The sequence below is a fragment of the Sinohyriopsis cumingii genome, chromosome 2, assembly GCF_028554795.1.
Source record: "Sinohyriopsis cumingii isolate HCF-2022 chromosome 2, ASM2855479v2, whole genome shotgun sequence".
NCBI lineage: Eukaryota > Metazoa > Mollusca > Bivalvia > Unionida > Unionidae > Sinohyriopsis > Sinohyriopsis cumingii.
In genome coordinates this window covers 99,818,215-99,842,426 of record NC_142962.1, presented here as the reverse complement: position 1 = coordinate 99,842,426, position 24,212 = coordinate 99,818,215, and the positions used below count along the sequence as shown (strand labels likewise).

The following is a 24,212-nucleotide window of genomic DNA, read 5'->3' as shown; positions in this document are numbered from 1 at the left end:
TTTACCTTCATGGAAGAATAGCTCTAACTTCTTCGATAGATTGCTAAACAAATTTATATTCTTCACTGTAGAACATGCATGGCAAGGCTGGTAGTACGTTCTTCGAAAGATCGCTAAACGAGTTACTGACTCTACTAACTGGGTCAATTTTTATCTAAGCTTATCCCTTCTGTTCTTTTCTTTCCACAAGAGATAATGTTCATAAAGATAATCAGTTATAAGGCGATTCTCCAAGGGTCACACACAACTAACCGCGTCTGCCTCTATCAATGTGAAATTAGTAGTACGACACCGAACAACATAAAATATACAATAGCACCGAAAATGTACTGGGAATTGCGACCATTGTAAGTCTTGAGATTGATCCCAAAGTATCATATAAGCAAAGTAAATATTGATGAACTAGGTTAATTGCCCGTTCCAGGATAGGAATATAAACGGATAAAATAATATGAAAAAATTGGGATGAGAGAATTTAAAAGAAAGGCTGAGAGGAAAAAAATGTATTTTAAAACAACTGTAATGCTGCCGCGAGTTTCGAACTCGCGACCTTTTCTTTGGTAACTGGCCGTCCTAGGACGGGATTGAAAAAAGAAAGTTTGAACATAAAATAAAAAATAAATATAAAAAACTGGGATGAGCGAGTTTAAAAGACACTTTGAACATAAAAGTACAATACAGTTTCGCCGCAAGTTTCGAACTTGCGACCTCTTAGTTGGCATGCTAGATACTGAGAAAGAAAGACAGAAAGACAAATGTGGGTCTCAATTAATATAATTTCAGTTCTTGTTACATGTTAAATATCTGAAGCAATCTAACGACACCGGCTAACAACGCTAATTCTTTGACTTTCGATATTTATTTTGACCGCTCCGGTGGCCTAGTGGTTAGAGCGTCTGCCTCGGATGCGGGAGGTCGTGGGTTCCATCCCCAGCTGAGTCATATCAAAGACTTACAAAAATGGCGCTAACAGCTGCCTCGCATGGCGCTCAGTATTAAGAGGTTAGTGTTAGAACTGGTCGGCCTGGTGTCAGGGTAATGTGACTGGGTGGGACATCATGCTACATGTCTGCGGCATGATGCCCCAGTGCTAGACATCACTTTAAACTGTCACACTGCAGACATCGTAGCAATATGACTGAAAAATTGTTAAAGCTACGTTAAAAATCCAAATCACACACACACATATATATATATTCCTTTTACACGAAAACATGAATATACGTGTTTTTAATATTTACATGAACATGTGCCCATACTCAATCGTCGCATGACTTTGAATGAGAAAATATATTGTCGTATAAATTAAAATTCTTTTGCTAACAAAATACACCACCTTGAAAGAAGTCCTACTCGAAGTACACTCACATGAATACATTAATGTGACTTGTCGCCACTAACGAAACTCCATAGGAATTCTGCTCTTATGTCCCCAATTATCACTTTGTAACATCATCTGCTTTTCAGTCCCCATTTTATCACTCTCTAACATCATTATCTAATTTTTGGTCGCCATTTATCACTTTCCTGTATCATCTTCTGATTTTGGTCCCCATCTATCATTTTCTAACATCTTCTTCTGCTTTTTTGGTCCCCATTTATCACTTTATAACATCTTATTGTCTAAAGGATAGATATGACCCAGAGGCATTAAATACTTTCGTCCAGTCATACTATAAGAAATGTTAATTAAAAAGTTAGCCTTGCAAAATTCAGAACAATCACTATTTATACAGTTATGCGAAATTGGCATTGTATATACCGGCAGTTTCACTTTAAGGTTGCAACATATAACAGTCGTACATGAGCGGAATCTTGAAAGAGCAAGGATAACAGAACGAATCACATCAGAACGTTACTTAAATAAAAAGAAATCAGTTAGATCCAAAGACAAGCGACCTTTTCATGTAGGTTGAGGCAAACTAAGGAGATACCCGTTACTTTTGTTACAGGCGTTGAATGAAGTTGGACAAGACTCAGTTGGTGAATCCCAGTTATTATTTCGGGTTTTGTCCATCTGGGGCAACACAATCGAAATAACTTTGAGAAGCTGATAAACGGAAATATCAACAAACAGAATTAAAATTTCAGAAAGAAGAGAACCTCTGTTATTCTATTAGATTAGAATATGGCGACCATTTTAGTATGTCTAAGAGACCAAAAAGACCCGAATAGCGTGGGTACGTGGGAAAGCCTGCCAGTAGCTTCTCGTGGGTCGGTGGTTCTTCCCTGGGTTTTCCAGGGTTCTTCCTCCACCAGTTATACTGGCCGCCATGTATAGCCTATCTTGTGCTGAAAAATGGCGTTAAACCCTAGAACAACAACAACAACAACCAAAATGACCAACAACAAAATCCCAAAAAAGGAGATATTCAAAGTATAACTTATCTCCCTTATTATATAGTTTGTCTTCTCACAGTTCTAAATTATTAAACTACTTTCGTAATTTCTTTGGCAAGTGATTTTAGGCAGCTTAGTACCAAATAACCAATAACTAGGAAGGCACATCACAGCTATACACTCAAATGGGTGTTAACAGCTGATTAGACCATAAATATTATAATAGTAATCCATGCTACAAAAAATCAGCACGGGAAGCTCATTGCACGAATATTATATGATACTATCTCGTACCATGCTAAGTGATAGTTGTTCTATGTATGCATATCTGTGTGTGCGCATGTGTGTGTGTATGTCAATCAAATATATGTATGTATATATGTAGGTAGGTAGGTAGGTAGGTAGGTAGGTATGCATGCATGCATGCATGTATGTATGTATGTATGTATGTGCGTGTGTATGTATGTATGTATGTGTACGTGTGTGTATGTATGTATGTATGTATGTATGACTGACCGTCTGACTGACTTTATTTCTTCTTCAACACAGATTTCATGTACGTACTTACGTACGAATGTATGCATGTATGTATGTGATGTGATGTGATTTGGATTTTTAACGTAGCTTTAACAATTTTCCAGTCACATCGCTACGATGTCTGCAATGTGGCAGTTTATAGTGATGTCTAGCACTGGGGCATCATGCCGCAGACATGTAGCATGATGTCCCACCCAGTCACATTATCCTGACACCGGGCCGACCAGTCCTAACACTAACCTCTTAATGCTGAGCGCCAAGCGAAGCAGCTGTTAGTACCATTTTTTAAGTCTTTGGTATGACTCGGCCGGGGATCGAACCCACTACCTCCCGCATCCGAGGCCGATGTATGTATGTATGTATGTATGTATGTATGTATGTATGTATGTATGTATGTATGTGTGTTTGTGTGTGTGTGTGTGTGTATGTATGTATGTATGTATGTATGTATGTATGTATGTATGTATGTATGTATGTTGTTTTAAGTGTGGCTCTTAGGTATAATATACAAACATTTACGCTTTTTAAGAATGTTATAGTCACAAAAGACTTCTAAATTTTGGGGAAAATTGCTTGTCTAACACCTATGTCTAATTTATATAATGTCCATCCCTCCGATGTAACTTTCATTTCGATTCAAAGTGGAGAAGAAAAAGTAGAAATGGCTAAATCATGACAATTTGTTTTAGATGGTTTATTTTCATTAGCTAAGAAAAATGAACTGTTGCAAATGTTACCATGCATGGCGTTGTCAGCACTACCCTGTCGTAGTTAGACTGGTGTAATGATTTTGTTATTATGTGTGATGATTACAGAAACAAAAACCAAAGTCATAGACTGGTTCAATGGTAGCGTTCTTACTAATGATAATGCTTGTTAAGGCATTGAAATATATTCTGCTTGCTTATAAAAGTCAGGATTGACGTACAAACCCTGTTCCGATACAAATGATTTCTCTGGGAAACAAATAGTTGAAGACAAGGTGAAAGAGCAGAATAGTATATATTATTGGTTAGTTTCGAAACGCTTATATCCTGGGGTACAGTATATATTATGCCCATAGTGAATAACAGTACATATTTTGTTTATATCGTGGGGTATAGTACATATTTTACCACAATATAACTTCGCGTGGGCTCTCCTTGATTGTGAGGAGCTAAAACGCACATATTATTAATAAAGGTCGATGATTAAGAGTACAAAATGTAGTGCTTACTTCGATAGTGAATATGTTAATAGATTTAGAGACATTATGTTTGAATAAAGAGTCTCATTTATTTAAAGACGATCCATTAATTTGGTGGTATCATTTGAAAAATAGAATTAACAAGTTGCCTCAGACATTTTGCTCTAATAGAAAGAAGACCAAAATATATGCATGACAATTCTTCACAATACGTGTTAAAGTAGAGTTCGAATTAAAGCACAGTCCGAGTTAAAGTAGAGTTCGAGTTAAAGTAGAGTTCGAGTTAAAGCAGTCCTAGTTAAAGTACAGTTCGAATTAAAGTAGAGTTCGAGCTAAAGCACAGTACGAGTTAAAGACTTTCTTAACAACAAGTAGCAAAGAATATGATTTCGATAGAGATGAAGAATTTAAACTTGAAACAAGGGTGCACTTTTAAAGTCGAAAACTGTTGGCAACAGAGTGACAGAAAATGAAAACTTCTGTGAGTTTAGAAAAAATATAGGAAAGCAAAGTGATTAAGGAACTGAAAGATGAAAATCATGAAACTAAAGATATATAAGTATGTGTGTCATTAATTGATATTAATGAGGAGAGCAAAATGAGTTGTTGAATAGTTTGGATGAAACAAAACCTAAGTTAGATGAGTAGATATACAAGGACGAAACTAAAATTACATTCAAATTTATGGTAAAAACCAATGGCCACTAAACTAACTGTGCGGAGCCCGTGAAGGGGCGCAATTCACACTTTTTTATTATAAATCCGAGATCTCGATTACTGATTCGAGATCTCGGATTAGTAAACCAAGAGCGTATATTCGAAATAAATTGAATTATGTCCCTTCTGGGGCTCCGTACTGACTGAAGAATGATACTTCGATTTTTGCTTGTTATGATAGTGGTGACGCTGTGAGATGCAGTTTGAGACCATTGACCATAACTCTATCATGTCAAGATATATAAGCGCAGCTAATTTCTTTCATGTACAAAAATAAAAGGCAAAGGTGTGACTGTAAAAGTGGGATAATAATAACCCTTTTAGATTGCTAAATATTAGCTCGTGATATGGCCGTCAGATTGAAATAATTCTGACCGTATATCATTTCTCCTGAACAAACATGCTGTGTTAAAGGGCGGAATACTGTAGACACGATTATTAGCAATAAATATTCTATTCACTGTACTTTATATGAACAAATTCAGGATCTCCATGCTGAAATTCACGAACAGAAGCTTTCTATTAGATATGTCATGATTATCTTCTGTTTTGTGAATATTCGAATTTGTGAAAGATTTATTCCTTGGATTAAACTATTTTATACTTATATCAAAATCGGTATCAAAATGTAATGGCTTTTGTTCAAAAGAATGAGCTATTGTGTGTAGGTACTTGAACTGTTTATGAGGAAGAGAGTGAAACTTTACAGTTGAATGTGTGTACAGACTTATGAAATTTATGGCATTTTTATGAGAAAAAAAATAATTATGATTTTCATGAATTACCTAGATGACGTTAACAGTGCTATCGCATTTGGCAACAAAATGTACGTGAACTGATTGGCACGGATGAAAGAAGCTAAATAATAACAAAAATGAGACAATATTCACACCTTATCAAATAAGAAAGGTTTAGTTTTGTTGCACTCCATTAAACAATATGAATATTTTTTTTGGCTTTGACAAATGTAAGTACTAATACTTCTTGTCCAAGTTGAATATAAATAATCATGTCACCCAGGATCGGATCCGAATGACGAGTCACGTTACCATGTGACGATAGTGCCTGAAAGGGCTCATTAGGAATACTTTTACAATATTCCCTGGAGGGTATACATTGAACATGCAACAACATAATATATATGAGAATACGCTATGATATATTACTCTATAAACCAAAGCGGCTTGGACTTACCGAGAAATGTGACCTGATATCAAGTTGAAAATCCCCAAAGCATTTAAAATCTCGAACAAGCTGAGTCAGAAGTGTTACAGACTTGGTGTACTAACTTTCAATCCAATACAACTGAAGTACTAATATCCATAGTATGTACATTAATTCCAAGCGAATATGTCTGAGGAAATGTCAGATACACTCTCCTGTAGCATTTGTTACCACAGAGCCAGCTGTTCCGATATATCAGTAAATATGAACTGCAGTCGAATATCACATACGACACCGCCAATTATAAGCCAACCCAACTAATGTGATGCTCACTTCCACAGTGGTCGTATCGAACGAAAAAGGATGATTCAAACCTTTAGATTACAAGAATAGTGTTTAAAAAAAAGTATTTTTTTTAATAAAAAAAAGACGGGCACATAATCAACCGAGGTGAATCACTCGAGTTACACGAAGCACTTACGTCTGACAACCGTCACGCTACATGTATCCCCAGGGAATTCATATACAAAACATCTGACTCGACCTTTCAACCCAACGAATCGCCGTATGTACAAAACAGATTGAGTGCACGCTCTGTTCTCTATGATATAAGGAAGCTAGCAACCAGCCCGTTTTAAATTATAACGAATCAAAGAACTTTCTAGTCACAGTCGCTTTGATCCCAAAGTTGCCTGAAGGGCATATCAACGTTATACGATACTATTTGTACATTAAATATCCCTAAAATAGTTTCTTTGATAGTGGATACAATATTAAGAGCTGACTCGCTCAGGTAATGTTCATTTTGGGCGGGAAATAATGTTGCTCTGTGAATGAATATACCTTTTCGACCTGTCAATCAACCCAGCGTAACACCCACATACTTACTACATGCGACCAATTAGAGACTTCGTCATCTTTAGCCTGGTTTGAGCAGTTACATTATGTTACATGATGTGGGTCAATATATCGAAATATTTCCACCATCTTACAATGATAGGAAATATATAGTAATCTTTTGAAGAAACACCGCACATACTACTACTTTGATTTTACTCAAATTTTAAAAAATGACTTTCTTTTTCTTTAAGTTACCAGTCACTACTATTTCATATTATTTGGTTCACTAGAAAGTAATTTCCTGTGCAGTGGATTGTGGGCAGGAATTTAGCAAATTTAGGAAAGGTTCATTGTAGTCTTTTTTAGAATACTTTTCGTTCCATGCGTAGCGGGAAAACGAAAGTCTGTCCTTTACAACTTCCTAATGAAAAGAAAACAAACCAAGTTATTACGACACATGATAATTGATATGATAAGATTATTTTACTGATACAAATGTAACGTCTTCCATCTTTTTAACGTACAAAGAGTAAGATATATAAACAAACCAAGTTCTTACGACACATGATAATTGATATAATAAGATTATTTTACTGATACAAATGTAACGTCTTCCATCTTTTTAACGTACAAAGAGTAAGATATATAAACAAAGTTAAATCAAAATTGGGGGTACTGGTATATCTAGGTTCATGCATACACCCCTTTAGTTACGGCAAATCCTTTCTTTGCAGTTGTAATTTTGGCTTCAGATGAGAAACAGCGGGCCGAAATCCCAACATCCAATTTCAAAATTAATTACAAAAACAGCAGAATAATAATAATATGGCCGTTTTACAAAAGGATATAATTTTACAAGTAAAAAAAGGATGCAAATTTCGACTCATAAGGAGCACATAAAGTAATTAAATCAAGCTATGCGTATGGATTTAAAACAAAAGTCATGGGTGAAAAGAAAATTGAAACTTAGACCACATATTACTGTTAATGGTTATTTTTGCATATATACGCTTTGAACTTAAGTATCTTAGGGGTGGGCAAAGCATTCCAGTTTCACCAAAATGTTTATAATATCCCGAGTGCTAGCATGTGGTTGTTGTTGTTGTTCTTGTTATTGTTGTGAGTTTAAAGCCATTTTTAAGTAAACGATAGGCTATACATGGTGACCATTATAATGGTGGAGGAAGAAGCCGGGGCAACCCGAGTAAGCAGCACCGACCCACGGGAAACTACTGTCAAGCTTTCTCATATACCAACATTGGCCAAGCCCAGAGACTCGAACCCACGCGCTAAAGCTCTGAAGTTTTTTTCTTCTTCCATTATATTAGATCGGTTAAAAGTTTGATGGGACACAAACACGCACAGACATACATGTATGTATGTATGTATGCATGCATGCATGCATGCATGTATGTATGTATGTATGTATGTATGTATGTATGTATGTATGTATGTATGTATGTATGTATGTATGTATGTGTGTGTGTGTGTGTGTGTGTGTGCGTGCGTACGTGCGTGCGTGCGTGCATGTATGTGTATCTATACTCTATGGCCTTAAACTAAGTAACAGAATATACAGACTCCAGTCACTTTTGTTTCAGTCAATAAAATCATTCTCCAGCTATTACTGATTTTTCTTCCAAACATTCCTGCTCGGGAGGACTCATCCTGTAAGGATGATGTTTCACAGGTGTTGAATTTACAATTGCAACAACATGCTCAATTTTATTTGCTCGTGTTGGAACATCTGGAAACAAGTACTCATTTTCACATAACAGCTGTTGTAATTCCTTTCTTTCTTCTGGCTGTAGATGCGAAAGTTTCTGGACCAGATTGTCTAATATTTCCGAATTCCGAAAACTGGTTAAATAAAATTCTCTACAGTCAGATTGCAGCCGTCGCTTAAATCTTCACTGTGTGAGACAGGTATCACTAAAGAATATTTGAAGTGTTAGTAGCACTAACTCGATCAATATGCTTCTATTAATATGTTCCTGTCAATATGTTTAACATATTTATATGACAAAGTTGTTTCTGTTTCCTCCTCACATATAATGATATAATTTAAGTCACTTTCTTTCCTTTTCAACTGTATCAGGACCATAATACTTAGCCTGTAGAGGACTTTGAGACACGGGGAAGAGAACCAGAACTTTATCACCAGGCTGAAAACTCCTTTTCTTTTCATACTTTAATTTCATTCTCGACTGAATAGAGTGAAGATTAGTTCTTGCTACTTCACAAACTTTTGGCAACTTATATTTGAAATCAGAGACATAATCTAGAAAATTAATCTCTGAATCTTTCATTGAAAGAAGATTTTATTTTAAAAACTTCAAAGGACCACAGATAGTATGTCCAAAAACTAGTTCACAATGACTAAAGAAAAACAAACGATTCTTGAACTGATTCCTTAATGACAAATAACAAGAAATGAACACCCTCATCGCAATCTTTTCCTGTATCAATGTAATATGGCCAAGCCATATTTGTTAAAGTCTGATGAAATATTTTCAATGCCCTTGACCTTCAGGGTGATAAGCAGAAGGTTTAAACTGTTGGATGCCTAATTCATGTATAATTTTGTTGGAAAATTCCATACATAAAATGTGACCCTTAATCAAACTGGGCAGGTATGGAAAAGTCAAACAGTGTATTAAAAAAAAAAACTTTATCAAAGCTTTTACTATGGCTGTTGTTTTAATATTCCTCAAAGCATTGCCCCTGGAAATCTTGTTACGCAAACATTGTGGTCAACAAGTATTGGTAGCCTAACTTAGTCTTAGGTAAAAGACCGACAGTCTACCACAGTTCTGCTAAATTGTTCGTCAAATGTAGAAATGGGTTGTTGATGACTCTTAGATACTTTTTGACTGCTTTTTCCAACCACTTGAAAAGAGTAGCAAATTTACAGTATTTAGAAACATCATTTTTAATTTTCGGCCAATGAAAATGATTCGAGATCTGTGATAAATCATACTGACTCCTTAATGACCAGCCACGGGAATTTCATGGTCTAGACTAAGAATTCCCTATTAATAGATATGACTTAGAAACAGAAATCTGATAGCTCTCTGACCACTCATCACCAGCGGGTACCACAGACGGTCTCCATTTCCTCACACGCACCCCATTTTTTTTAAACAAAATAACAAACTGGTGTATGTATGACTTTAGTTTCACTAATGGCAATCTGAAACAAACATATCTCGGGATATTGTTTCTGTTCTACAACGAGTAATTGTTGTTTATCACCATTATTAGAACTGAAAGTTTGAGTAGTAGGAAGAGAACCACTGTGATCTTGATTGATCAATACCAGGAGCAAAAGCGACTCATCGAAAGCCTGACCAATAAATGTATCAGCCAAAGGAATAATTTACTCATTAACATCATTCTCGAGAGTTTTCTTTGTCATAGCTCTAGCAGGTATAACTTAGGGAATTTTTTTCAATAGGATTAACTTTCTGATCGAAACAAGTCTTGTCAGTTGCAAGTAGATTAACCACAACTTTATCTCCAGCTAGGTCAGTGCCTAGCAATAAGCGAACATATTTAATGGGTAAAGAAATCACAGCTCCGACAGTCACGGGTCCTGAAACCAAGTCTGATGACAAATTTACGCAATGGAGAGGAACATTAACAAAGCCACACTCTACTCCCCGAGTAAGAACACTTTCACCAGAGGAAACTTATCAGATAAAAGCAAAGTGCCTGGTAATAAAGATTCTGAGAATCTCCTGTGTCCCATAATATTTTGAAATGGATAGGTTTGGCAGAATCACCAATAAGTGATACAGAACCCTTCGACATGAATAGTTCTGAGTTCTCTATACTAGATTCGGACTGAGGTTCGTTTGACCCAACACATGTATTGCTTTCAACACATGACCATGGTATTGACCTCTTAGAAATAAAAAGCATTTATAATAGCCTTACCATTCTTCTGATGCTTAGGTTTTAATTTTTAGAATCAGTAATAACTTGCCTATTTCCTTGAAATAAGTGTACGTGGGAAGAGATTAGATTAAAATTTAAATTTGGAGTCATATTGTGAATGAATGCGCAGTGCAACAAGTTTTCCATTTCATCTAGAATGAATATATTTTGGTATTTTTGTCGATTCTACGAAATTTCGTGATTATGGACTGGAGTTATATGTAACAATTCCACATGAAATACATCGGATTGAAGAAGCGAGCGAGAACCGTGTTGACATCTGCAAATGTGTTTCTGTTTCTGTCATTGAATGTTTGAAATCATAATGTGAGGAAAATATTAAGTCTTTCAATTGCAATTATCAAAAAGACGCTATGGAATTTAATGCTTATTTCATTTTTAGTGCAATAAGGAGGATGTAATTGCACTTACATTCAAAATTAAAATACAATTTCGAAATGTGTAATCAAGACTGAGAACCTATGAAATGGCTCATGTAATTCGGATTTGCAGAACTAAGAAAGTACATTTTGAGGAAATTTATGATGTAAAACTGTAAGTATATTTTTTGCCATTCTTATCACCAGCTAAAGAAGACAGTATATACCTTGTCACTTGTATGTTATTTGTAAGGACCCTTTCTTGCGTCTGTTGTATAGCTAGCCTAAATCCGAAGCATTGTATCAAAAAAGTTAACGCAGGATGTGCCAAAGCAGCTGGTATGTGGCAGTCCACGAAACATCTGCTTTACTTCATTCAGAAACAAATTTAAACAACCACAACGCAAAGCGCCTACTACGCGAGTGTACATGATTTGTTTACAAATCAAAAGTGCTGGCGTCTGCGTCCATTGTTTGTTTACAATAGAAAGTAGTTCCTTTATGCACGTGAATGCAATATGTGTATTTGCACTCGAGTTCAGTATTGGGTACTATTGTACTATTCTGAAAATGTAAAGTTAACGGAGAAAAAAATGAGCATATAACGAGTTCTGCTGACTCAGCTTACGTCATAAGGAACAATAGCGTGTTTCATGACGTTACCTTATACATGCGTGTCCTGGTCATGTGACACTACCTCAGACATTTCAGCTATTACCTTTTATTATAGAGTACTGTGGCATCCAACCGTCTGATTTATATTTTAATAATCTGTTTTTACTAACGATATGATCTACATAGTAGACAACACTATAACGTGTGTTATAAGAAGCCGATTGCCTGTCTGATATTCAAGTCATCCTGTCCTACCAAAGTTTCCAAAAACAACTCCATCGAACAAAGCTGTTCTATTATAAACAAGGAATTATGTTAATTTAGATTGAAGTTTAGAAGAAAGCCCCCCGTTACATTAAATCTGCAACACAGATAACATGTTATCTTTCTAAAAATGTACACTCTAAATTAATTCACATTTTCTTTAACAGTAAAATATATAATTCGCTTTTTCCAGATATACAAGGGGTAGTTTCTTCAGAATTGAAATCTTACTGACACTTTCTGTTTAGAATGGCATCGTCTTTTTTTAAATCCGCATATTCCTGAAATATTACCCTTGTAACAAATGTTAGTATAAATGTGTACGAGTAAGTACATACGCAGGTAATCAAGTATGGATAAAATAATTGTATATCTATGCAAGCACATGGATTATTCCATATACATAAAACGTATGCATAAATACTTTCTGCGTACGTGATTCTCCATATATTTTTACGCGATGCGACCTGACCTAAGATAATTTATCAACTCTTGTTGTCGTAAAATGGTTGAACTGTCATGTAAAGAGAGAGAGAGAGAAAGAGATAGAGCAATTTTATGTATATAAATTTGACGTGTAAACTCATAAACTACATTTTCCAGCTATATCGTTTGCTACCGGAAATTTCACGCGGGAACATCATAGTTTAATTGATTATACCCAGGGAAGGATAGTGCTTTAACTCCCTGAAGACAATCCCTGTCCGAAAAACAGTTTTAATAAATGTTATATCCTGATTTTTTATCAGTAAATTGTATGTATCTACCAATAAACTGACGTATCATGAAGATAAGATTCCCCTCTCAATATAATGTATCCAGACAAGAGAGTAATACTTTATCTTAAAATTACAAACACCATTTACTGACATTCAAAGACATTTCTGCTTTCTCTTTAGACCACCTTTAAATATAAAATTTCGGATTGAGAAACTAAACATTACGCCAAAGCATAACATTTAAATTTGAATTTAAATTAAGAAAGAATTAAATAATTAACAAATGATGTCAGATGAACGAACACAGCTCCACCCCCACCTCGATTTCATTTTGCTATGGCCTTCAGGAGAACATCAAGCATTGTTTGAAAGGATACAGAAGCTTAAGTGAAAAATACAGTTTTAAGACACTTTTGGATGGTCCATAAATAAATTCAATTACAACCCCTAGTTTTTAGCGAAATTCTGCAAATCTTGCGCTCACTGTTTGTGAGGCATAATAATCGACTAAGTTTTAATTTTAAAACTTGCAGATACTGAAATGGTTTCAATTCTTTTCATGGTGGAGGAATATTTAACGCACAAGAAAATTGGACATAGTATTTAAAGAATACAAATTACTTTATCAAAAGCTCTAAATAATAAAATGAACGATTCGCTCGTCCAGTATGTAGCCTGAGAGTATAATGAAACCTTTTGTGGTTATGACCTTGTTCAAATGGTTATTAACTATCCAAACTACTCTCACGTTACTAATGGAAATTATACAAATACATATTGCGATGTAAGTTTGTCAAAATATTACATTTAAAGACTAAAAGGTGCACACGATTATCAAAAAGAGGCCAAAACCATATACCTTAGGCCATAGGTATATAAGTCGTATAAGCCATAGACGTTAGGCCTTAGGTATATAAGTCGTATAAGCCATAGACTTTAGGCCTTAGGTATATAAGTCGTATAAGCCATAGACCTTAGGCCTTAGGTATATAAGTCATATAAGCCATAGACCTTAGGCCTCAGGTATATAAGTCGTATAAGACTCAATACATCTTATGCCTTATGTCGCATGTCCAGCACCTTGGGGGTTCGCAGGAATGGGGGAAACCCATAATCGGTGAGGCGAAATGTCCAAAATCAAAAGGATGTATACTATACAATGGATTTTGTTTTAAATCTGAAGGAGAGAAGACGCAAATGTCCAGCGCAAAGCTTTATCGTACAAAAAAAAACAACATTGATCCATATAATCTGCGGAAGTCTTTGGATGAGTGATGTAACTGGAAGGACGCATTGAAAAATTGGACGTTGAATGCACATCTTCGAATGACAAGTTTCTTCCATCCACATTAGTACTACATAGATCCATGTGTATCCAACTGAAACTATGTTGCGAAGAGGTGCCCTCTCGCAACAATCTGAACAATATTGGCCTTTTCCTAAAGCTGAGAAAGTAACCCAGGATGTAATTCAGAAATTAAAAATTGCAATCGAAACTACCTTGGTATACATGCACAATGTGACAACGGTAGGAAATAAAGTAACAATCGGAACATTGTCAGACTATTCTAACGCAAGATATGTTGTGCACTGAACCAGAGGCGAATCACCAGATCCAATAAATTTATTTGTATTAGGACAGCTACATCAGAGGTTATTTATAAAATTGACGGAAATGATCTGAGCGATGTTCCGTTTGCTCTTTTAAATGAAGAGTTACTCCCCGAACATTCGGAACGAAATAATTATTGCTTGCAGACACAATTATGCTTCGAATGTACGTCAGCGCAGTAATTTACAGAAATATCATGCAAGAGGTAACAATTTTGAAGACAAAAATAGTTCCATCATTTGTAACTTTTCCCACAGTTCTCGATTCGTAAATAGCCGAAGCGATCCGAATTTAAGCAATCTACATGCATTCGAGGTATGATCCATACGACTGATGCAAGTAGTTGAGATACCCACCGACCCTCCACCGAAACAAGCGAAATCAATGGACCATAAAAATAGCTTAGTACACATTTTAGGTATGCAATACGGTTACTTTTATGATGCCAACAATCCTTGAATGAAAAGAAGATTAAAGGTGCTTAAACTGGAGAAAATGACATGCTACATGAGTTGTTATTGAAGGACGCCACTGTGCTTTTTCCCATCATCTACAAAGTAAACTACGAAGCTATCTAACTAGTTCATTTTCTTTCATCTGCATTCATTCAGACAGCAGAGAAATGTGTACAATTTCACATGCATTCATTTATATAGCAGAGCAATACACACTGTTTCAGTTTCATCCACTCAAACAACATACCAACACATATAATTTCACCTGCATTCATTCAGGTAGCACAGCAATACATATAATTTCATCTGCATCCATTACGATAGCAGAGCAATGCACGCTGTTTCAGCTGCATCTGTTCAGATAGCGGAACATACAATTTTATCTAGCAGCATGTGCTGAGGATCAAAATAGGAGGCAGTGGATCGATGACCCTTGGGTAGCAAAAATGAACTGGTCAAGAGCAACATGTTTGTTCAGATACAGTCATACTATTAAGAACTTTAAGGGGAAGAAAAAGCATACATATTTATCTATTAACCCTTCAAAGAATGAAATGTATGATTTTGCTTTCTTACTTGATGAGCAAAAGTATCCATAGGTATTCCCTAGAATATGCCGAGTGCTTGTCCGATTTAGCCTCTAACAGCAAACTTAAAGTTCTTTTGTATATTATCTCTCTGACTTCAATACAACTGGAGGAAGATCCGATAAGAATCGCTTACATATGTATTTCAATGCCGCATTGAGTGTAGACATTTAGCTTTCTCAACTCACTACTGAAGAGTTGCCAAGAGATTTGAAAATCTTTCTTGGAAAAAGTTCTAAGCATACAGACGGCTGTGTTGGAATCGATTTATATAGTTTAATTTTTTGCAAGAGGAGTAGTTCAGATCAGTACAAATGCCGTCTCTACATGCTGATGTATACCACCTGCTAATATTTATAAATTTACGTTGTGCCAACTCAATCATCTACTTCAAAAAGGTTATCGTCATAGTCTTTCTTCTGATATTTGACCGATCCGGTGGCCTGGTGGTTAGAGCGTCCGCAACGGATGCAGGAGGTCGTCGGTTGGATCCCCAGCCGAGTCATACCAAAGACTTATAAAAATGGTACTAACAACTGCCTCGCTTGGCGCTCAGCACTAAGAGGTTAGTGTTAGGAATGGTCGGCCATGTGTCAGGATAATGTGACTGAGTGGGATATCATGCTACATGTCTGCGGCATGATGCCCCAGTGCTAGACATCACTATAAACTGTCACACTGAAGGACACACGGTACTAATGGTATGGAAAAATGGGAACCAGCCTGGAAATGGGTGAACCTAAAATATAGTATATATGGGTTTGACTGACCAGGGTTGGTTAATAATGTAAGTTATGTTGTAGGAAAAAGAATCTTTTGAGAGCTTATCCTAGCTGTAAGTGAAAACAATAGAGACATTGTTTTATTGATGAAATTTCAGTCCTTTAACAGTCTTGAGTTTGGAACACTCTTTACTAAAATTAGCACCTGACTCTTTGGTGAGGAATTGAAAGCACACGTTTCAAACACATGCAGGTCAAGAAAATGCCGCGGCTCATATCCTTTCCTCTACACAGAAGCTGACATCCAGGTTTCATCTATACTGATAAATATAGATTTGATTATGAGCAATCAAAAATTTTAAGTTATTGAGTTTTTAATATCATGGGATTTGCATAGGTTTGCTATGGGAACTGAATTAGTAATGTGAGTCCTGAAGACATCGTATCGATATAACTGAAAAATTGTTAAAGCTACGTTAAAAAATCCAGATCACACACACACACACACACACACACTTCTGATATTTAGTTTTAACTGATGTCCTCATACACCGGTAGCGGAACACACGAGGTACCCGATGCCTCCTAACCATAGCTTAAGTATACGGACTTGTGGCAATGTATTTACAAACTCTGTCTTGATACAGAGTTTATCCTGTGCCGAAAGTAGAAGCTGATCTCGGAATCCAGCCTACGTAAGATTTTAGCACTACGTCCGGAAGAAGCTTTATTTTGTGTGATTCATTGCATCCAGCATAAATCAATCAACGTTTGATGATCGCAATCAGAGTTCTCATTTTGAAACAGGATATGTTTATAACCTCACTTGTCCAAGGCAGCGGAATGTAATGCAAGTAATTAGGTTAATGATTACAGAAATCAGCTTGATTACATTCTTGGATATATAAAAAAGCCATGCCGCATAATTTCGCGTGCAATCTCCAGTCTATTGTGAAAAAGAACCGGAGGCGGTTTAAAACTACAATGATTTCTGTTCAAGAAACATTACAGACACCATAGCTTTATCTGATGACACATTCCTACCACAAGACTAGTCTTAGACTCAAGAATGGGCTTTATTCATTCTAGTCCTAAATTCAAGAATCGGCTTTATTAATACCACAAGACTAGTCTTCGACACAAAAATGGGCTTTTAGCAAACCTATCTTGCTTCATATCACCCTAAAGGTGATAATTTACAAATTTACAGGAATACCTCATTCGAGCGTAGGAAAGATTTACTGAAAATGTTTTGCGAGTATATAAGTAACATTTTGGAATGCTGAAGTTCAAAGCTTCACGACCTTTTCCCGACTCTGAACAGTTAGGTGTACATGATACCATGGGTATATACTGAAATTGGTAACTGCACAACTACATAACGGTTTCCCAACGTTTGGAGCTAAGCAAACCCTTTTTTTTTTTAGAGAAAGAAACAATTTACAAAACAAAACAAACTCGCAGCACAAAAGCCCAGAGAAAACCGAAACTTTAACATGTATGAAAAAAACCCAGATGAAAACTACAAAGACATGAATTAAAATTTTAGAAACGGCCTCAAACTGTGTAAACTGCGTGTCCGTTTTGTGTTGGGTCTGAACAGCAAATGTTTATAATACAAATAATCAAAACTAATATGTGTTGATGTGTGCTATCCTTACAGAGAATCTAATTGTTTTGACCTAATTCAATGAAAAAGACAAAGGACAAAGGGAGGCAGCAATGCGCATCGAAAATCAGGGTCATCTATGACTAAAAACTACAATATGTACAAGCAGTATAATCCCTCTAAAGGTATGGAAGAAGAATGTAGTAAATGAAATGTTTGATGCAAATGTTGAAGCACTATTCTAAAAAGATATAATAATAATAATAATAATGATGATGGTGATGATGTTCATGATTATGATGATAATGATAATGATGATGATATTATTATTATTATCATTATTAATTTGCATGCAAAGGGTCAGTGAGTGTTTACATGCTAAATGTTACCTCGTTTCTTTTTCTATTTTTTTTTATATCTCTTTTGTAATTTTGGTGTGATTTCTTTTAAGTAGTCAGGATAATCAGATGTAGTTATGTTGGTAATCCTGGTGTCGCGGATTTGATACCCGCTCAGCCAAGCCCGGGTGCGTCCTACGGAAAGCCACTTTGCTTCCATTTCCTAGGCATAATATAGCCCAGGAGTCGGCAAACAATTTTACATTGCTTGCCACTTTTTCCTGGAATAATTGCAAAATGAACGAGCGCGTGCCATCAGTAAGAGTAACACTGATAAATCCAGATATTTGGCTGCCCTTCGCGTGCCGTAAGTTGCCGACCCCTGATATAGCCAGTAATGTGTTGAAAGTGCAGTTAAAATCAATACACAAGCAATTAATTAATCACTGCAAAAGGAACCTAAACTAAATATTTTTGGCAAACTTAATGATTCACTTATGAAGCTTTTCTACAATGGAAAATATTTAAAAGAAAAAGAAATAGACCAATTATTGTGAACAGACTGGTAAACTGTTTATCGGTGTCGTCCTATATTCATCCTGCCATTTGCTAGTTCCTATCGTTACTCTGTCCGTCTTTGATCTAACGGTCAGTATCTTACATATATAAGATTAAAGCCAACTCTACCGCAGAATATTTTTCGTTACAACTTATAAATATAAAAAAGCAGAGGATTTGACAACCAAAACAAAATAGGTTTTGCTTAGATATAAACCAAAGTACAAAACACTCCACCTAACATAGTCAAATCTACACACTGCCCCCTCCCCCCCCCACATACACACACACATACACACACCTTATTGGCAACAGTTGATATATCTGAAAATGTGTTTAATATCTCGCTGAAAGTCACTCCGTGGTTTACAAAGGTATTAATTTAGCTTGTTATCCACAAATAGAACCATATGATTGCATTTATAGTAAAGATAAAGGCACTTGCAAATGTGTAGTCACTGTATTGAGGTGGCTGTCTATTGGACTCACGATACTAATTCAGTTCCCATAGTAAACCTATGCAAACACCATGATATTAAAAATTCAATAACTTACAATTATTGAGTGCTCATGATCAAACCTATATTTATCAGCATCGATGAAACCTGGGTGTCAACTTCTGTGTTGAGGAAAGGATAAGTGCCGCGGCATTTTCTGGACCTGCATGTGTTTGAAACATGTGCTTTCAATTCCTCACCAAAGAGTCAGGTGCTAATTTTAGTAATGAGTGTTCCAAACTCAAGACTGTTAAAGGACTGAAATTCCATCAATAAAACAATGTCTCTATTTTTTTTTCACTTACAACTAGGGTAAGATCTTAAAAGATTATTTTTCCTAAAACATAACTTACATTATTAACCAATCCTGGTCAGCCAAACCCATATAAACTCTATTTTATATTCACCCATTTCCAGGCTGGTTCCCATTTTTCCATATCATTAGTACCGTGTGTCCTGAGGCTGGTGAAGGATAGAAGTCCTAAATGTCGTAAAACGAGGGAATACCGGAAAATTATTTATAAATGCAATACACTCAATTGCGCTGTTTTCAGTCAGATCTGTAGGGTACAACCTGTCTCCAACTTTCACTGTAATCTTAGTGGCATTTGAAATCAATTCTGACAGAATTACCAAGAAGAAAAAAACAGTGTCAACCAAAGCTTAATACATTATTGATTCAAAACCCCAATGCCTACTACGTCATAGCACATAGTGCTTTAAATTGATATATAAAAAAAACAACCTACGAAATGATGTTGGTATAGCATCACTGTATATGCTCATTCAAAAGAAAACTAAAATGTTCATGTCAATGAATATATATATATATATATATATATATATATATATATATATATATATATATATATATATATATATATATATATATATATATATATATGTATGTATATATATGTGTATATATGTATATATATATATATATATATATATATATATATATATATATATATATATATATAGATAGATAGATAAACTGTTGAACGAATGAATTTGAACATTGTAATGTATTATCTAGAAGTATTAAGCAGATTTATAATTAATTCACATTTTCAGTCAAATTCTCCACGGTGTACTCCATTATACGACGTAACAAGTACATTTAGTTTCTAGTACATAAAATGCCTTGCTTTTCTCGTATCCATTAGTTATATTTATCAATAATAATAATAATAATAATAAGAAGAAGAAGAAGAAGCGAGGACATCTCTCTCCAAATTCCTCTCTAATTCTTATATTTGGCCCAGGAGGTGCTCCACTCTTTTCTTCAGTCTGATGGATTCCCCAAGCTTGCCTACCTTGTAATATTGGGTTGTCATTCTTCTTTACAGATTCAGTGATCAATGGCATGGCTGTTTAATTTGCTGTTCTATATATTTGAATAAAGGACGTGAAGTGAACATCACTCACAAAGAAGAAAGCCCTCAAACAGAGAGCAAACGGAACAGAAATCGTTCAGACCTACACTCAACATTCTTAGTTTTGTTTACAAGGCGTGTTTTTGGACACACTAAAATACCCACACAAACATTTTTATACCCAACAAACACATTTTATGAAGTAAGGGTTTTAAGTTTCAGCTCGGTGTGTTAAGACAAAGACATACACAACCACATACAAAAAACATAGAAGAAATGGACAAATGATTTGCATCTATGTTTTCTAGAGATCTGGGTGGTTCTGAAAAGGGTCTTAATGGCTTGGTGTGAGGATTAGGTTTTAACGTCTGGGAGGAAGGTCACTTGTTACCGTTAGCGCGAGTTTTCCCTTTCTAAAATGGAATGAAATGTCTTCAGTCTCTTTGCTGTACTCCATCTCTTATCCATCTTGTTTTTGCTGTCGCTGTAGCTGTAGCTGTTGTCGCTTCTGCTACATACAGCACATCTTCACATAAAGTCGATGCTGTCGTCTGGCAGTGGAGGTAATCCATAAGAACCCATACATTCCACACTGTAATTGTTGGGAAACTAGACAGCTGCCCAGTGGAATCCTTATCGATGACTGTCGTTTATCTTGATGACATAGTCTTGAACATCCTTAGGTTTTCTATGAGGAATCGCATCTTTAGCACCCACCACAGGATTCCAAGAAACTGTGTACGAACTGTGAATCAGAAGGTCATGATGTTCCCACGTATCCATTTCCTTCTTCTTTGTTTTCACAGGTCATGATAAGTCATCACGTTGCACCTTTGTCCTGCAAACGTTCTGTCAAGTCGATGAACAATGGATAGTAACTGTACACTGTTGCATAAAGGCGTTGATGCGTTCGGTCTCCAGAGAAGTCAATGGATGCATGGAATGGCCACGCAAGTCGATGTATTGATATCACTTTTCAAACTATTCTCTTCTGAGACAGAAATCAATGTCTCTTCCTGATACTTTAACAACTTTTCTTCTTGACCCATCGAACATTTGTCGTATTATTTCTGACTGTGATGACCTATTTGACTTCGATAACAATGTTCTCTGACTAGACCTGTAATTCTTTCAGACAAGTCACGAGCAAAAACAAAAAGAACACTAAATGTTGTAATTGTTCTTGCCATGTTGACATCATTTGTCTTTTTCTTGCTCTAAATCAAAAACATCCACAGCGCCCATCTCCATAGGTTCTTCATGTTCCACAATTTCTTCTAGTAGTCTAAGATCTCTTGTCTAAAACTGTTGATTTGATTTAAAAGGTATTGTCAAAGTCTGCATACAAGCTAACCTTCACTGTGCTGACCAGAGATATTGTTAACTGAAATTCCACACGAAGTTGGCCTGATTTTGTAGGGCAGAAATTTCTTTTATCGCTGCCTTGGTCTAGAATAAAGTCTAATCCCTACTAAGCATATCCTTCTGCATAATCGTAGTTTGTAATACCGTGTCTAGTACCTAAATACTGTAATAGACCTGGGGGCTCTAAAACTTTAATATGATGGATGGGGAGAATGTTTCTTTGTGTCATAAATTAAACATGTTGTTCATGTCAAAGAATATATATAAACTGTTGAACATTGTAATTTATTATCAATGTATAGATCGCGACCTACCGTGATATCTGTATTAAATCGTTCATGTCTTACGTATATTTGATTTAATTTGTCTTTGATTTGATTTGATTGTTTGTGGGGTTTGGAATCTTTTTATTTTATTTTCATGTCCATGTAATGTAATTTTGTTTACTAGAAATTTTATATTTTCCAGAAAATTTTGTTTAACCTGAATCTTTTCATAAATACGTAAATAATAGAAACACTTGTTTATATTTTTGACTTAGTTCGTGGCCTTCCTGGCCTTGATTGAGAGGAAAGTAAACAACTTTCATTCTTGGAGTGAAATGATTGGTTCTTATCAAGGATATACAAGGTCTACGTGATTTTTATATGTAAACATGATCACGTGATCCTCTATTTCAAAATTTGGCATTTCCATTATTGCGAAATACTTACTATTAATAGTGATGTCGAGAGAGAGAGAGAGAGAGAGAGAGAGATCAGAGTTTTGGGGCTTTTAAAGATTTGCTGTCAAGTTGTTTTCTTCTGTTGTGACCAGTATTGAATTTTTGAGTTTTTGAGTTTTATTTTAATTTTTTTTCGGATTCTAAAAGATTTGTTCGTTTCTCTGAAATATTTGTGCTCATACAGCATTCTTGAAAAACGACATCTCTTATAAAAATGTTATTTGGGATTTCCAAAACCGGGAGATTAATTATTGTGTTTCTACAAGGAAGTGTAGACTTCAACACAGTACAGGTTACAGTATACGTCATCGCAGTCCATCTTGGATTCTTCCGCGGGACTCGAACTTGACTTCTTTAGAACATTTTATTATTAGAACTTCTAAAATATTATTCGTGGATTATTCTTGGGTCATTTTTGGATTTGAGTCTTAAAACCGTAAGTTCATATTGTTTCATTTTTCCAGAATTTTTCCAGGGAAATAAATTATTATATTTTTCAAAGCTGGTTGTTTTCACTGTTTCTTGTGTTACTGTTTATTCGAGTCTAAACACATAACATAAGACATGCTGTATGTCAAGTGTGATCGCCGGTCATGTGGTAACAAATGTCATCGAATTCAACCTCGCATACCGTTAAAATTTCACAAAATCTTCCGGAATCTTATTTTATATGAATTTGTCACGCCCAGAAATATGTTTATCTCACGTAGATTCCCATCCAAATCATCATTTGAATAGCACTAAGCTCGATGATTCCAACAGTTGACATCATGAAAATAAGTCTGCAAGCAAGATGGCAGACACTAGATCACATGACCAGTTCCACGGTAAATTTGTTAAGTTCACAGTTTTGATTAAATTTTACTTGATGATTGTAACTGCTGGCCTTCTTTATACAACGATACGTGTGCTTTGAATATTTAATAGTGTATTCTTTATTTTCATGTTGGAAAAAATATATTTTCGATGTTAACAGCGTTCATTGGTAGTAGTGTACGCTTCACCCAAGCTTAGCAGTCTTGTATACGACTTAAATTACGTTGACGTTTGACGGACATGACACAATACGTAATGTTTATACATTTGCAAATGACAGAGTGTAAACGGACAAGAGATGATAGTTAAATTGTATATTAACCCCCAGTTTGTGTCGCTGGTTGTGGAGTATCTGATCGGCACCATCAGACCTGTTCTGCGTCCCGGACAGGCAACGATTGGTTAGAATTACGTCACATGACATTTTCCGAAAAGTATAACTATGAGCGAAATTCGGCAACATTACATACGCGCATGTAAAATCATCTGGTTTCTTCGATGATGGCTCCCTGAAATGGAACATGGTACTACTTCAATTCACTCTCAGGATTACATTCATCTAACATGAAACAAATACTTGTCTTGCAACCACATGTCATAATCCAAACTATCATTTCTAGGCTGCGTCTTTCTTTCATTTTGTTTTGATTATCGTTAAATCCTACACAATGGTCTTCATCACCATCTGCAAACAACGCAGTGTCGTTGAATTTGTCCCAAGTATGCGTTTTTCATACAACGGAGGCATCCCAATGTCTGTTCTTTGTTTCTTTTCCTACATCAAGAGATTTTCCAGGTAAGATCGGTAAGGTTAGGTGCCAATGCTGCTGCTCACCAGTATGTTATTCA

At 35.7% G+C, this 24,212-nt stretch overlaps 1 long non-coding RNA gene across 2 annotated transcripts in view; it reads right to left on the bottom strand.

Annotated features, from left to right (window-relative positions):
- Positions 1 to 24,212, bottom strand: part of LOC149805467 (uncharacterized) — a 151,347-nt gene that overhangs the window by 10,540 nt on the left and 116,595 nt on the right. The window contains exon 1 of one of the 2 annotated variants that reach the window (XR_016419671.1): positions 5,975 to 6,736. The exons of the other annotated variant lie outside the window; for it this stretch is intronic. This is a non-coding gene — a long non-coding RNA (uncharacterized LOC149805467). Of the gene's footprint in view, positions 1 to 5,974; positions 6,737 to 24,212 lie in introns of those variants that run through there. 2 annotated transcript variants of the gene reach the window in all.